Source organism: Terrapene carolina, unplaced genomic scaffold (assembly GCF_002925995.2).
Source record: "Terrapene carolina triunguis isolate 2854851 unplaced genomic scaffold, T_m_triunguis-2.0 Scaffold58, whole genome shotgun sequence".
Lineage (NCBI taxonomy): Eukaryota > Metazoa > Chordata > Testudines > Emydidae > Terrapene > Terrapene triunguis.
In genome coordinates, this window is record NW_020664409.1 from 106,057,382 (window position 1) to 106,072,070 (window position 14,689).

The following is a 14,689-nucleotide window of genomic DNA, read 5'->3' on the forward strand; positions in this document are numbered from 1 at the left end:
GTGGCCTAGATCCTGTTCCCATACATTAAAAAGGAGAGGTACAGAACTTAACCTAACATTCCAAAGCCTCTAGTGCAGATCTGGTTTTGAGTTCAGAGAGGGCAAAAATGGTTGGGGCTTGAGTTTATTTTTAACCGTGCCACGGTTTCCCTGCCCCCTTGCTTCTCATATAGGGAAATAAAACACTAGAGTGGAGAAGGGATAGCTAGTGAATCCTAGATACTAAGGTAATGGGCTGCACTAGAAAAGAGGAAGTTAGGTAAATAGGATTTTTGTAATTGCCTTTTGAAATCCAAAAGATTGTGCCTTTTTTAGGAGCCAAACAAACTAGTCTGAGAGCTTGCAAACTCGTTGATGTAACAGAAGCTGCCCTAGATTAGGTCACTGTTTTGAAGGTATCCAGGATTACTAATGCTTTTTCGAGATGTGCCACGTGAAATGGGCTGTGCCTGCTAGAAGGAGGCACAAACCTACCATACAAAGGCATGGTGTTCCGTTGATTTGTTTCAATCGATCAGTCATGTAGAAACAAGGAAAGTGACATTTCTGGTCTCTCAGACGAGGCAGAGAGTATCAGGTTGTCTGGAGAAGGACAGTTCCTTTTGGCTGATCCAGCACTTCAGGTTATCTCTCTCAGTGAAAGTCTTTGTGAAACAGCCAGCTGGCTTTGCAAACAAAGGAAGAGGCTGCTGGGAAGAAATGGCTATCAAGCAGTTTTTCCTCTTTTTTAAAGTATGTGGTTTGGAATGACCTAAAAATGACTTGGGAGAGAGCGAGGAAGTGGGGTGCGCTTGGCCGAGCTGCAGAAAAAGGGGAAACTCAAGAAGACGTGGTTTGTTTTGTTTTAGTAAAAAATTAGTCAAAATAAGAGAAAAAGCCAACCCCTGTTAGCACAGTAATACCCAGCAACAGCTACTGGAGCATTGAGTGGTTCTACGGTCGGAGCATGGACATACGTGGCTGGCTATGAGTGTAGCATACTATCACTCATCATGGCTGGTCTGAGCACTCCTGGGCTCCTCTCTCTGTTCCTGTTTGTCCAAGGGGAAGGGAGAGCAGCTGTGGTGTGCGGTGTGGTGGGGAAATGCAGCTCCCTCTCTTCTTCTCTCCCTGGCATGGGTAAACAGTGCACACACCCCCTCCACCCCCAGGTGCAGTGAGAATGCCCCATCCTGTTTCAATCTACTTCAGCCACTTCCCAGAACTACCCTGCTGGTCTCCACAGCTGCTGAGGAGCGGGACACCTGAACACTAAAAACAAGGGCAGTTAAATGATGGGCCCCAAGCAGGGTTTCCATCTGCACTGTCTCAGTATTTGACAGCGCTGCTCTTTGCCAACGACTGGGAAGATAGTCAGAGTTACTTGTGGCCAGGTACGAAGCACGCACTGGGTGGCGGGGAGAGCGGCTGCCATAGTAGTAAGAGTTGCTTCTGAATAAAGGCAGCTTTCGACTGATGAACTAGAAAAAAAATGGCAGGCATCTGAATGTTGGCAGCAGTAGCTAATCTGGATGTGTCTTCACAGACTTTATTCTGCCCTGGGTTGTGTGGGACAACATGCAGATTGGCTGCCCTGTCATTCCTTGTCCTTGCCCCCTTTTTCTGCACAGCAAGGACTGAGGCAGTTACACCGGGTGGGTGCATGGAGTGGGGAGAAACACATTTCTCTGTTGCACAGCCCCAGTTAAGGACATTGCCTGCTCAGCTGTACTCAGCAGGGCTGGAGGGAGCACAGGATCCTATGAAGGACTGCAGAATTATCTGCATGATAAACCTGTCTAATGCCAGCAGCAGCCTGGCACTCAAAAGTTACTGCTTTCTAGAAACCACTAGGCTGGATACGGGGGAAAAGTCTGTAGAATAGTCTCCTATCAGGAAGATGTATTAGGCTTCCTAAGGAAAAAGATGGAAACTCCATTGCTTGGGACATTTAGAACAAGACTGAATAAAATGCTAGCAATGCACTGCAGGGACCAGTCCTGCCTGGCAAGGCAAAGACTATCCATCTCTAACTTATAGGGGAGTGGAAAGTGACCATGAAACCTGCTCAGGTTGTGATTTTAAAATAATTAGGTATTTTACGTTCATGTAAATCCCCAGGAGATCCTCCAATAACTGAGGCTCCAATCTCACCAATTAGTGTACTCCTGTGTGCTTAAATCCCTTGCTGAACCAAGGCCTGAAATAAGGGATGACAAAGACCCATTAGACTACCTAGTCTGTCCCCAGCACTGAAGAATTGTTTTCCATACTATTGTATTGGAGAAATATTGTCCAGGCCAGCTTTGCGTGAACCACCATTTCTCTTCAAAGACTATACTTGATAATCTAGGAAAGCCTCACTATTAGGACATTTTTCCTATTGGTTTAAGTTTTTCCTTCCCATAGTTTCCACCTTAAATTACATTTCTGAGCATTATCTAGTGTTGCACTTGTAAATAAAATTACATCTTCACAGATACATTTTAGAGTCACTCTCAGGCTTTTAGATTAATTAGGAATGGCCAAAAGCCAAAGACTTAGTCATGGCCAAAGAAACTAAAGATCTAATGCAGATAGTAAAGGACTCCCAGGCAAAGTAAGCGTCAAACAAAACAGCCCCTTTGGTAGGTTTGAAATTAAAGGAATCTTCAGAATGATTAAATTAGATCCAAGGATAATCTGAATGTCACATTTCTAGCGAGTGAGACAACTCAAGGGAAGTTTCCTTGAGCTCCCATGTAAATAAATCACCCAAAATACCGGTCCTCTGCTCTGCAGATCAGAACAATCTGTCAATGATAAGAACAGTGGAAGTGACATGGAATGCAGCCATCATATCAATAAATATCAGGCCTCCTTAATCATGAACATTAAAAAAAAAAAAAGAAGAGAGAGAGAGAGAGACATTGGCAAAGCTGGGCAGCTGAAAATCTGACTTTTGTTTAAGTGTGTTTCCAATTTCCATACAATCTTTATGTGGGTTTCTTGTCCGAGCCCAAATGTTTCCATGCAGTTAAAAATATTTTGCATAGGAGTGAGGCTGCTATGCAGGTCCTGGGAGGGGACATCATGGGCAGGAGTATTCCCCTTCTTTGATCGTGGGTTTGCTACCCCTCCAGCAGACAGGAGAACCTGGGCCCATGTGATTTCAAACTGCACTCAAAGTGAAATGACTGCCTTGCTGGGGATGTGTTACTGTTGAAATCTAGCCAGCACTTTCCTCTTATGAAATGTGAAGAAATTAGCCACAACTGACATGTGTCCATCACTGACAGTTAATCAGAAATCACTGTATGCATTTAGGTTCCTAATAGCTTTCCACGCTTAATGTGTCTTTGTAAAACCGTATGTGCCATGAGCTCAGACATCTGGCATCGCTGGAGTGACTTTGTTCTCACAGCAAAGAGTCCTGTGGCACCTTATAGACTAACAGACATATAGGAGCATGAGCTTTCGTGGGTGAATACTCACGTAGTGGCATGAGTGCCACTACATGCATCCGAAGAAGTGGGTATTCACCCACGAAAGCTCATGCTCCTATACGTCTGTTAGTCTATAAGGTGCCACAGGACTCTTTGCTGCTTTTACAGATCCAGACTAACACGGCTACCCCTTTGATACTTTGTTCTCACCGTAAGTTCTTAGCCCTATTCTTCAAAGCACTCCAGACATTTATCCTTACAAACCCCCAGTGAGGTAGGCACATGTTCCCATTTTACAGACAGGGAAACTAAGACAGCAGGAACTACCAACCTCCCTTTCTTTCAACAACTACTACAGCCATAGGTTGCCCTCAGTTTGCACATGCAGTTCCCGCTGACAAGAACAGAAGTCACATGCACGGCTTGTGGGCACTGTATGACCCTTAGCTTCAGATTGCTATTTTAGTACCCTCAGCTGATCGCTACTGATCAGGAAGAAATCTAGCCATGAAGAATGTTTCTGCAGTGCTGGCTCCTGTATGAAAGCTGATGTCCACTCCTGCCAGAGGGCCAGCTGTAATGCCCTGCCCGGCCGGAGTAGCCCTTGCAGTAAGGAGAGCGATGAAAAAGGAAGAACAAGTTGTGCCTGCAAGATTCAAGATGTGAGGCTGGATTGTGATTTCCCTTCGACTAGTGCAGTGGCTCTCAAACTTTTTTAATGGCGACCCCTTTCACATAGCAAGCCTCTGAGTGCGACCCCCCCCTTATAAATTAAAAACACTTTTTTATATATTTAACACCATTATAAATGCTGGAGGCAAAGCGGGGTTTGGGGTGGAGGTTGACAGCTCGCGACCCCCCATGTAATGACCTCACGACCCCCTGAGGGGTCCCAACCCCCAGTTTGAGAACCCCTGGACTAGTGGGAGCTCTGTGGACTTCATTTGAATCACTCATGTTAAACATGGTCAGAATCAGGCCTTTGGATCCCATAATGCTCGGGCTCTGTGTTTCAGGCCCAGAACAGACCTTGCTTTAGGAGATGAGTCACAGAGTCATAGCCAAGCAGCAGTTGCATTAGGCTGTGATGAGGAAGCCACACGGTAGATGAAAGCCCTCCCACCTCCCCCTTAAATATAAAATCGAATCGAACAAAACAAATAAATCAAACATCTGGCATGAGATGGCAAGCATTCCTGCTGTGGTGTTCAAGGGAAGCCTGTCTGTGTGGGAAGTACTGGAGAAATTGCTCAAAAACAGTTCATGCTCATAAAATAGTCTCTGGCTGGAATTCAGGTCACTGTTTTCATATTTTAGCTGTTGCGTACATGGCTGCTTTGATGTATATGTACAACTGGTGGGAACGTGTTTGTTTCATATGCAATACATGCCCCAGCTACCGCAGTGTCCTAGAGCTTATGAGATTCTTCCTTTCTAGTCAGTCTCTGGCCCCTTCTAGAGTGGAGTACTCACCCTACCTCAGTCCAGCATTGTACCATCCCCTCCATTCGAGGTATACATGGAGAGTGTCCTACTGGCAACCAGGTAATTCATATCGTCTTGGTGGCTTGTGGTCTAAGTGCCATATTTTGAATGCACTCGGCAAACCAGAGCTTCAAGTTCTGGTAGCAACTCTTATGAAGAAGTTAAATGGAGTCTCATGCACACTGGTTGTGGGTGGGGTGCAGAAAGGATGGTCTTGAGGCAAAGGTGCTGGGGTGGAAGTTGAGAGACCTGGGCTCTGTTCTCAGCTCTGCTGCAGACTTGCAGTGTGACCTTAGGCAAGTCACTGATGAGGCCCACATTCTCAAAGTTACAGTATTTAGGGTATCTCGGCCTGAATCTTCATGGCTCAGGTTTCCATGGGGACAATGATCCTTCCCGTCCCCTGCCCTTTTACTGTCTTATCTTGTTAGATTGCAAACTCTCCAGGGCAGGGACTGCCTCCTGCAATGTGTCTGCAGAGGACAAGGGGCCCTGGTCTCAGCTGAGGCCTCTAGGTGCTACATTACTCCTATATAAAATAACAGTGGTTGTGGGGAGGTTTTCCTGGTGTTCAGGGTTAAAGTGTCACACCAGCCTCAGTGCCATGCAGCATTGGTTCCCTCCCCCCACCCCTGGAAGTGGCTACATTTTAGTGATGCGTGAAATGATTCCTGTCAATCTAATTTGTGAATCTGTTAAGTGCTCCAGGAACCTCCTTAAATGAAAGGAATTGTAGGAATGTAAGATTGTTATCTAGCAGCCTCCCACTGCATCCAGGGCTTGCCAAACCACCACAGAGTTGGATGATTCCATTTGCCCCATGTATTATTTTCAAGCCCTAAATTTTTTTGAAATGCCCTCATCCATCTCAAATGAAGCCCCAAGGTAAAAGCTAACGCCCCCTCTCAACAAAATAAAACAAAAAGTTCCAGAACAAGTTAACAGCAAGCTTGTTGTCTGTAACCGTCTTCCTGCACATGAAGTTCTTGTTCTCCTCCATTCAAAGCTCAAAAGTTTTTGACAATAACAGCCTTGCCCTACCTAGTATTCCTACAGTCTTAAAGCGTAGAAATATCAGATTCACTACTTTGAAAAGCCTATAGTATTCATTCTCCTAGGTTTTGTGGGGTTAGGTTTAATAACTATATTAAAATGTGTGTACTCAGTACACAGGGTCCTTTGTGCAGCACAGTAATGAAATATAATCCAGCCCATAAATTTAGCAAGAAAAATGAAAAGAAATCTAAATAGGAATATGGAGAAATAGTGTTACTGTTTCACTGGAGATGCAGTTAGACTGCTAGAGTAATTTTATGTTACAATAGTTTACTAATCAGTCACCGGGAATTTGGAGGAGATTAAAATTCCTCCGGAGATCCAACCACGGAAAACTTGTTTTAAGTTTCTTGTGCTACTGTATTTAGAGTAAGTTTGTTAAAATTTCCCCTCCTAGAAGACAGACATGACAGATAAGGCAATCCCGGGATTTTAAATAGACAAATGAGAACAATGTGAGGATCCCTTTTTGTGAATATATACTACATTAGGACATGCACTGGTTTACAAGTATTTACTTTGCCTTTCCAAGCACAGATTGATGAGGTAACATGGGGAACAATTACCCAATAGGCACGTACCTATGTGTGTCAGTGTGCATAATATCCCCCCACCCCCACACATGGCCAAATCCTCTTGCTTCCTTGTTCACACCATTAAAAAAAAAAAATCTGCCTCTTCCTTTCCAATCCAGATGCCAAGTCGCTCCTGTGCTCCCTAATCATTTTCTCTGGTGTCTCGCTGATTGTAACCTTCCTTTCCCTTCTCCAATCCATCCAAAAATGCTGTTCCCAAAATCATCTGTCCTGTCTGGCCCCTCCACCCCATCACTTTATTCCGAATCACTTGCTTGGCTCCCCATTGCTCTGTGCATCAACGTCAAGCTTCTTGTTCTTGCCTACATGGCCCTATATCATCCAGCACCTGCCTTCTTCTCTGACCTACCCTCCTTTCACATCCTTCTGCCCTTCCAGCACCACCTCGGACACCAGTCTTGATATTTCCTTTGTCTCCTGTTCTCACAGGCATCTCTGTATCTTCTTCCATGCCACACCTTGGGCGTGGGATAACCATACACAATCTATTTGGCAAGGCCCCTCCTTCACCTCCTTCAGGACAAACCTGAAAACTTCCCCCTGAAGCCTCACTTACCAAAACGGGGGATGTTTGCATGCAAGCAAAGAGAACCTGGACCACCAAGACATAAAAACATACAAACTGAGACAATATGTTCATGTATCCCTAACCGGAGCTCTCCCTTGGCTTCCCCTTCCCGGTGGATGTAACCACCTCACTTGCCCATCATATCCATTGGGTTAGGCTTCGCTGCACAACTGTGTAAGGGTATTGGGCCCTTTGACTGTAAGCTCTTTGGAAAGGGACCAGTCACTTTTATGACGGGTGTAAAACACTGATGATGCTGGAAAAAATCAGAAATCCGAATTAAAACCAGACAGGGCTGGGCTTTCAAAATACGGCCCTCTATGTTATCGGCATAGCTTTACTGAAGCCATAATGAAAAGTGCTTTGTTAGACTGGTTGCAGATTGAGACTCAATATCTTTTGTCCCCATCTCTCTCCATTCCCCCCTCCCGCCCCCCCATACACACATGCACACACGCACAGAGCAAGAAAACTCCAATGAATATACATTTTCTCCAAGAGGAAGCAGACTTGCATGGATGAGATCTTCCATCTATGCATGGTGTTCCATCCTGTCCCTAAATATTTCTGAAGCACTGTAGTATCTAGGCTCTACATAGAGGGGTTTATGCAAGTCTTTGTTTAACAAAACAGGACTTTAAAAAGTATTTTACAAAGTAAGTCACGTAGATATATGCTCCCCTGCTTTGGGAGAATTATATAGTTTAAGGGCACCATTCAGCATCATCTAGTATTTTGCATCTCCCCTCCCCCCAAGATTTAGCTAATCACAGCAAATATCCTAACCTTAATTCAACCTGACCAAAATGAGATACAACTGCATCCACCCGATTGTTGTTTCCATTCAAAACAACAGACATTTAAAACATTGGACAGCTTCTGCTGTACCAATATCTGCAGTATTCATGATCTTTAGCCTCAGGGGTTGGGAGATGTGCAGATTTTAACAGCACCCACTGTATACAGCAGAGCGACAAAATGCCTTATTTACATTCCAGCCCACACAAGCAATACAGGATAGTCCTGGCAGACAAGGGGTGTTTATCGTCAGTTACACAGCTTGGGGTGCTTTCTCCCCTTGAGGCATACATGCAACTTCCCCTAGCATTAAAAAGAGCAGAGCACTCACTCTGGCAGCAGAATGCATCCCTTAGAATGGCTTAACTATGATGGGGGTTTTAACCTCTTGCAAGAGCATCAGAGAATTTTTCCACCTTGCTGAAATTGACATGCATCATGTGTGGCAGAGGGTATCCAGAGCCTGGCTTGCCAGCTGACATTTCAAAGCTACCTTTTATTTAGTAAGTAAATTTGGAAGAAGAAGAAAAAAAAAAGGCAAACAAACCTACACATCAGTGTAAACAGTCCTTCCCGCTGTGTGTGTGTGTGTAGGATCTCCGGAATATATGTACACAGATGATGCATCTCTCATTGCTATGTTTCATGCAGACAAATCACATGCTCTCTCATCTAATTCATTTCACTGTTGCTAGCCAGCGTTTTCTGTAGGTGTTATAAAAATATAATCAAGAATGTTCTCCGTTGATTTACCCAACAGTGCCAGCCAGGCAGAATAGCTGGATTTCCTGTAACCTGACTTGCTACCGTGTGTTAAAAGCATTTGCCTGCTTTCTCCTTACACATTTTTTTTTCCTGGGGAAGAAACAAAAACAAAAACAAAAAAGACCCCTGCAGATGTTTCCATCTCAGCTAAAAGCAGATTCAGAACGGAGCTAGTTCTGCTCTGCCCATGGCTGGAAGTCGAGAATGTTTACAATGCATCGAGCTGATTTGCTGACTTACCTTTCATCTCTCTCAAGAATTCCAGGGGGAAAAGTCAGTCTCTTTCCTGTGAAATAAACCACAAAACCCAAGCAGGCACCGCAGAGCTCAGAAGTTCTCTCCGACTGTCACATTGTCTGCAGCTTGCCAGGTATAAGCATGGATGAGAACACCCTGTGCTTTCCCCCAGATGAATGAGATCAGCACATATTAGGATAAAAATGGCCTGGTAATGTACATGATGGTTTAGGACCAAAATGCAACGTATTTTACAATTCTGTATTTTCTGTGGTCTTAATTAACACAGATTTCAAAGAGGAGACGATGCCTGTATCTCTCTGCTTTCCATGGTGCCCTGAGGTGTATATTAAGAAGTAAAGCTAATGGTATATCCCCGAGAAGAAGCAGGAGCCTTGTCCTCAGGCATCTTAGGATGGAGGACATGTGAAGGGCACCATAAGAGATGACTGATATGTTTTTACAACCCGCGAGCTGATGTCTGGTGCTGGAAGTGTGTGCCGGTGACTCAAGCCAGTGCTTAGCTGCTGTTGACCCTGCATGCTTTACACGGAGGTACTAGGACTCTGCTGTCCTGTGCAGGACATTGCTCTGATTCGCTCTGGCATAGGATCCCTTTGCTGAGCCCTTGGGCTTGTGAGATACCTGTCTCTGCTTCCACACCTGTCTTCTGACTGCCACGTCCTTCCTGTAAAGTGCTCACGAGGCCACGCTGCCTGCCTTTGCTCAGTCCTCCAGGGTAGCCATTACACCTAGGGGCACTGAAGCACTGGGTGACTGGTAAGCTGAGGAAGCATTACCGGCCCTAGGGGTCCTTATTTTGGCACCCAGATGTGGCAGCTGCACCCCTTTGATGACCAGGATATTGAAAGCCTAAAGATTGCCTTATCTGTGATGTCTGTCTTCTAGGGGGGGAAATTATAAAAAAAACCATACTGTAAATACAATAGCTCAGGGTAGCTAAGGGATCATGCAGTAGGTCCCACATGGGCTCCTACAACTACCGTAAGGGGGAACAGTCAGTCTCCTTTGAATTCTGATTTTAGTCCCTTCTCTGACACTGACTCGCAGTGTGGCCCTGGGTGAGTCTATTAACCATTGGCAAGATGGCGATAACACTTACCTACCTCAGAGAGGTGTTGCATGGATTAATAAGCTAATATTTGTAAAGCGCTTTGAAGATTTAAGATGCTGTGTAATTGCTAAGTCATATGACTGTCAGTTCACCAGCAGGCTGGGTGGGTTGCCTGGAGGCACACTAAGATGAATCAGTCTCTTACTGGCAGGTAGATAGATGAGAACGTAGGGCAGCAGATGGAGAGAAATTCCTGAGTTCATGTGGAAAAAGGGATTGGTTTATTCGGAAACACTAGCAATTATTCAGATCCACCAAGTTACCTTATCTCACATGTGACCAAAGAAATGGGTGCCAGGGCATAAGCCACTCTGAATAACTGAATACGATTTCCCTGCTCCTGGGAGACGTGCTGCATACATATCCTAATAGGAGGAGCCATTTAACTCCTCCAGGAAAGCGCGATCAGTGGGGGTGGGCAGAAAACAAGATTTCAAATAAATAGTCAGAAGCCCAAGGGGTATTCATCTGAGATTTCCAAGAATGCCGGCATGTTACCTGATGAATACCACTCTCTCGTCTGGATTGTCGAGGTTGAGACTGGGGCTGACACTGAAAGCAAAACACCCCACAGACCCTTAGGAAGGGGGAGGGTTGTTGAGACTGGTGGTGCTTAGGGTTAGTTGCACTGGCTGCTTGTTACATGGTGCTACGCGTCGTGGGTTGCACCCAATTCAAGGCAGGGGCCGTCTCTTTGTTATATGTTTGTACAGTGCCCACCACAATGGGGCCTTGCTCCATGACTGGGGCCTCGAGGCAGCACTGCAATGCAAATAAATTATAACAACCAGGAGTCAGATCTCCTGGACGTGGGTTTTTCCACTCTTGGAACCCCATTGAAGGCAGTGGAGTTACTCCGGGATGACAGTGAGGTCAGTGGGCGGAGGATCAGGTCCTTAGTATTTAAAGCCATAAATACAGGCCCTCTTTACTTGAGGGGCTCTTCCCATTATGGTAGTTGATTGCAACGTGGTCCAAAGGACTGAATACCCCGTTATAGTGCTGAGAGAGTGGGGCAGTGTCTTCTCCTATGCAGCCTGTGATGGTATAATCCTCTTTCCCACCACGTTAGGTCAGCAGCGGCGTCCTGGGCAGCCAGGCACACGACTCTGTTTCTTTTGCAGTTGGTGCCAGTTGTTTGTTTTGTGGTTCTATAATTCAGAGGTTTCATTTCCCCCTTTCCCTCCCCCTCAACATCGCTCTCTGGGTGAGGTTTATCCAGGCACGTTGCCTATTCATTCTAAATCACGGGTGTTGTTTATGTTTGTTTAGGCTCCCAGAGGCCCTTGGGCAGAGACACCTGGAACTTGGTGTTGCTCTGAGGAGCGACTGCATAGAAATGGCACTTTCTTAGCCAGCCAATCTGCTCTCTGTGCATATGCAGAATCAGATCTGTTCACTTAGGGTGAGATTCTTCCTATTAGCAGGATTTAAGTAGGATTTAACTGACTACAGTTAGTTTTTACCCCTCTTTTCCTTGCAGAGCCAACCACAGCTCTGGTGGAACAAGCTGGGAAACTTGGCTGCCTCGTGCATCGCCGACAGACTAGTTACCAGAATTCCACTGCCAGATCTGCACGGTTAGATGCGCATGAGCCAGAAAGAACACAGCTTAAGTTTTAGATCCCAGGGTGAGTCTGCAAGGCTGACAAAACCTTCTCTTTCTGCTGGCAAACTGAGGCAGGAGAGTTGAGATAAGGCTGGAACCCCACATTGCTATGGCAACAGAATTGCTCTGCGGGAAAGAACCTCACTTAAAAGACTGTGGTAATTACATCAGGGAAAAAAAACCCTCACCTATTCCCCTATGACCACCATACTACACCTGCATCTATTCCGCCCAATACTCATTCAGACCTTTCTCAGGGGTTCTTAAACTTCATTGCACCGCGGCCCCCTTCTGACAACAAAAATTACTACACGACCCCAGGATAGGGGACCGAAATCTGAGCCTGCCTGAATCCCACCACCCCAGGTGTGTGTGTGTGGGGGGGAGGGGGGGCGGGAGAGAGGAGCAAAGCCAAAGCCCGAGCTCCACCACCCTGGGTGAGGAGGTCAACACCGAAGGCCAAGGGCTTCAGCTCCAGGCAGTGGGCCTGTAACCTGAGCCTCGTTGCCCAGGGCTGAAGCCCTCAGGCTTCGGCCCCGGGCAGCGGGGCTCAGGCTTCAGCTCTCGCCCCAGGCCCCAGCATCTAAGTCAGCCTTGGTGACCCCATTGGGTCCCGACCCACAGTCGGATTAATTCTTCCAGGCAAGGAACAGCTACTTGTTCAACACACATCCATATGCATTATTGTCATGAACTGGCTGTTTATATGTAGGACCACCATCTAGCGGATGGAATGAGAACTGCTAAACTGCATCATAGACCCCACGCTGCTAACACTGAAGGAAGATTTTCTCTCAGCTCAAGTGGTAGGGCCTGTGCTTTTGGACAACAGGATCAGCGCTCCTGTCAACAGGAAGTTCCATGTACCTATCACGTGGAGCGTAGAAGCAATGGGGAGATGCTCAGGCAGCCAGATTTGTTACAGTCGTCGTGATGATAAAATTACATAGCACTGCCCTGTTTAAATACCTTTCCTGGGCTCCTAAGCCTGCCATGGGTTATCCTTTTTCTGCAGCTTTTAACAAAGAGGCAGCATTGCAATGGTAAAAGCAGATGAAAGTGTTTATTAGGTCACAGATTATGCCTGCCATAGCGTTAGCAAATGTAGCACTACAAGCAAACGACCGATTGTTACTTAGCACCGCCCACAGGACACAGCACACATTATTAAAGCACCTCCTGATCCCAGCCGTAACTAATCATGTCACTACCACGCTGCTCTAATCCTTTTTAAATTAAAATGCAGGGGGGTGTAAGGGTAGCGTGAGGACAGGGGTGCCTCTGGGTATTTCTTTAGGGTTGATGTACGTGCCAGCCAGCTAGCTCTAGAACTAGAGCACACCAAATGGCATATTCACTAACAGTCCGTCAGTTAGCCAAGCACTGAGTCTTTGCATGGAATGTCCTCCCCGTTCCAGTTTGCCAAGTTGTCTGTCTGTCTGCAGTCAAGTCCCTCCCACAGACTCTTCTAGGATGCCCACAAGAAAGGCATTAAAAAAAAAAAAAAGCAATAATTGACATTTTCAAAGTCAGTTCTTGATCTGGATTTCCCACTGTGCCTCAGCCTCATTAAGTCTCTTAGGGTAGGGTTTTCAAAAGTGCCCAAGGGAGTTTAGCACCCAACTCCAATGGAAAGTCTTAAAGGGCAAGTTCTCTGGGGGTAGGACTGCCTTTGTTTTGTGTCATGTACAGTGCTAACTGTAGTGTTGACAAATAATAAAACAGGTTAGCATGTTTCATGGGGTGAAAATAAAGGCGGGGCACTGTTACATTGACCGTAGCTGTATCAGCTGTTAGAGTCAAAAAATGACATTACAAGAAGGTTATTAAGACTCCAAAGTCAAGTGAATCAGAAATTAATCTTAAATTCTAGTATTTCCTATCCAATGCAACCTTAATTCGGCCCCTGTGTGTACATATTGTGAGACCATCTTTAAATTACACGATCACACATTATTTCCCCTCCACAGAATGGATGGTGCTCAGAGAATTAACCAAGGTTATGTAGTAAAGGAGGCTGTTGTCTGTAGGAAGATGTGTAAGTTGGAAGGTGTGTAATGAGCGAGGCAGGGGATGGTTTTGTGGCAGATGACTATGAGCCCAGGGAACTGGACTCTATCTGATGTGTTCTGACACAGCCTTCCTGTGCGATGCTGGGCAAGCCAAGTTAGAACACCTGTTTCCAAGATGATTACAATTTGCACACAGATGGGTCCATCACTGAGCGAACGCCTTATAATTACATTGTAACTAAGTCAGGAGACAACAAGGTTCTTACCAGGTCCCTTGAATTGGCTGGAATTTAGTGGCTTCTTCAATAGAGAGTGAGTACGCTAATGCCCCAGATTATTGGAGTGTCTTCAGTAGAGACCCCCGGCTGGGGAAGTGTGCCAATGTTTGCAGTACTCCCACATGGGGAGAGTCACGCCGGCAATCAAACCCGAGTGTCTTGAAACTCTCTTCAGTCCATAGATAAAGAGTTTTGGCAAATACAGTGGGTCCATATGGAGGCGCCCAAGAGCAGGCAAAGGGCCAAACACCCCCCAGTGATGCCAATATATGAGAAAGATCTAATGGCACTTACCCTGCTGCAAAAGGCTGAGGTTACCATCTTTCCAGTTCACCCCGGGTCCAATGATCTTTGTTGTCTCTACCATGCAGTACATACAATTCCCTGGTGATGTGTTATACTGAGTGTCAGAGCAGATGTCTGTATTCCTTGGATGCTCTAGAAATACTGTGATTAGAGCCGCTCAACAGGTTTTTGACAATTTTTGTTGAAAAACAAGGTTTCGTCGAAAATGACACCGTGACAAGTTTTGGTTTTGATGAAAATATTCAGGCCTCCATTGAAAAACAGAAAAGTGCTCAGTTTTTGGTTGCCAGAAAAAATTGGTTGCTCGCTTTTTTTTTTCCTCAATGAAAACAAAAATGTTGTTTTGAAAAACTATGTTTTGAAATTAAATGCCAAAATGGTTCATTTAGAAAATATTGAGACAAAATATTTTGACACTGTCTACTTTTTTTTTTTCCAGT